Genomic DNA, 2,640 nt, shown 5'->3' on the forward strand with positions numbered 1-2,640 from the left:
CTGTGTGTGCAGCAAGCATTTCAAGGGTAAAGGAAAAAATTCAAATTTGAAAGACAATTGGAAGTATTCAAGAAGCATCCTAGAAATGAGTTAAATCATGCTGGGATTATTGATGTGACAAAAGTTGATATGGTTAGCTCAAAAAATATATATAGTCAATACATAGTGTTTTCTGCTGCTAATTTACTCTCGTAACAAATTTTATGTCTATTGTATCTTCTAATCTTTTCTTATATAAAACAGTTTTTTTGTTCCCAATAATATCCGACAAGCATTTTTACGTGTTTGTATTCAATATGGAGAAGAACAAGTTTGTCATTCTTGATAATCAACAACATGATGAAACCCCAAAAACTCGTTATGGAAACAAACCTTGGAATATGGTAATTGTTCAGTTGCCTTTCATTGGTTATTTTTTCTTTTACAATGTCATATTTTTTGCATGGTCTCTCTAGACAGTTTGATCTAAAATTTTCCATGCAGCGTAATGCTTTGGCAGAATATTTCAATGACATTGGTGATTTGAAGGAAAGAGTAAGAGCAATGGAGCCTGCTGTATTGAAAATGCCTTGGAGAAACCATCAAAATGTTGTTGACTGTGGTATTTACACAATGAAACACATGGAAACGTACAAGGGGGGTCAGTATTGGACTTGTGGGTTGACAAAAAACAACGTAAGTTTCTAAACAATTTATATCCAATAATAATTGTAAATGTACTTTTGATTTAATTAAATGATCTTTCTTAAAGTATTAAAAGCACATTCTTGTTTATAAGTTACCTATCCTTAAGATATTCTAACTTTTGTAGATGGATGGACTTCGAATATTGAGTATCAGATATCTTTGCACTTTGGTTTCATCCAAGTGCGACATTGTTTGTGATGACGTTTTAACAAAGGTGAAGCAGTATCAAGAGAAGCCCTTCCCAAAGAAACTGGATTCGTCTGATGAAGAATTCTACGAGGGTGATGAGAATGTTGGGGATGAGAAGATAGGAGAGGAGGTAGTTGGAAAGAAAGAGAAGAGTACCGATGATATTTGTGTCCCTGACAACAATGAGACTGTTAGGGTTAAGAAGAGAACAATGGAGGTAGGTTGTACAGAAGGCAATATACCAGATGGTATTGATGCTTGTGAGAACAATGACAGCATGACAGATGTGAGTAATACAAACGACATAGCTAGGATAAAAGACAAGAGTACAAATGAGCATAATCTGCTTGACAGTGCTGACACTACCAAGGGCAAAGTCATCAACAATGAAAATGTTTATGAACATGAAACAAGTCAACCAGAGTCTCTGAGCATCCTTGCAAATCGTAATTTACTAAGCACAAATACATGCATTATTACTCCTCTTACTGACTTACAGAATTGCATTGCTGATTATGTGTCGTATAGTAGAGGAAAACATACCGATTCAGCCAGATATATATATTTATATATATATATATATATATATATATCTACTAATGTATCCTGTTTTGAGTTAACACTCGTAGTCCTGAACCAGGGAACTTCTTGTGCATGTGGGTGACATATCTCTTCGGCGTATAGAAATGGCAACGCTACGACAATCTAAGTATTTAACGAGTGATGTGATCGATTGTTGGGCAAAACTTTTGAATGCCAAGGATTCTAGAAGAAACTCTTCAGAGCCATATCGACTTTTTTCACCACAGCTGTGTGTGTAAGTCAAATATTTATATGAACTTATTTCAACAAGTAAATTTTGTAATGTTTTTTCCCTTGATTAACATGAGAAACTTTACTTGTCTTGCATACAGATGATGCTTCAAGGAGAACTGAACACTGTTGAAAATTTTATGGTGATTAAGGATATAATGAAAGAAGAGTTTACCCAATTCTCGTTTAACCCAGATAGAATTGATTTGGTTAGCATCGACAATATACACTCTTTCTGCATGTTATATTTAATTTGCTTGTTGCCTAATTAAATCTTTTAAAATATACAGTTCTTCTTCCCAGTTATATATAAAAGGCATTCCCATTTACTAGTCATTGACAGCAACAAGTATAAGTTCATCATCATTGATGTGTATCGTGACGGAAAACCAGAAGAATTTTTCCACGATAGACCATTGTCTTTTGTAAGATTTTATGCTCTCTTTTGCTTAACAGCACTACATGCTGTTCCTATTCATTATTGTGAATGTACAATGACTTTACATAGAGTGTACCTTCCCCAAAAATATGGTCTGTCTTAATTTTCTTATTTTTGTGATATTGTAGCTCATAATTATTAGTGTCCTTATGTTTTTCCCCCCTTCTCCGCTAGCGTAATGTTCTAGCAGAATACTTGAAAGACATCGGTGTTTCAAAGGTAAAAGTTGATCGCATAAAAAAACTGCAGCCTATTCTTGCAAAGATGAAGTGGAGGAACAACACTAATAAGACTGATTGTGGTGTTTACGTTATGAGACATATGGAGACATTTAAGGGTAATCTAAATTGGACCTGTGGGCTTAAAAAAGGCGATGTGAGTTTCAGAAGTAATACAATTATTTTTAATACATAATTCAGTACACATTTGTACATGTTCTAACCCCTTATTTTATTTACTTTCCTAGGATGCTCCCCTACTCATGCTGCGGAAGAAATACATTTCATATATGA

The sequence above is a fragment of the Silene latifolia genome, chromosome 2 (genome assembly GCF_048544455.1).
Source record: "Silene latifolia isolate original U9 population chromosome 2, ASM4854445v1, whole genome shotgun sequence".
Classification (NCBI taxonomy): domain Eukaryota; kingdom Viridiplantae; phylum Streptophyta; class Magnoliopsida; order Caryophyllales; family Caryophyllaceae; genus Silene; species Silene latifolia.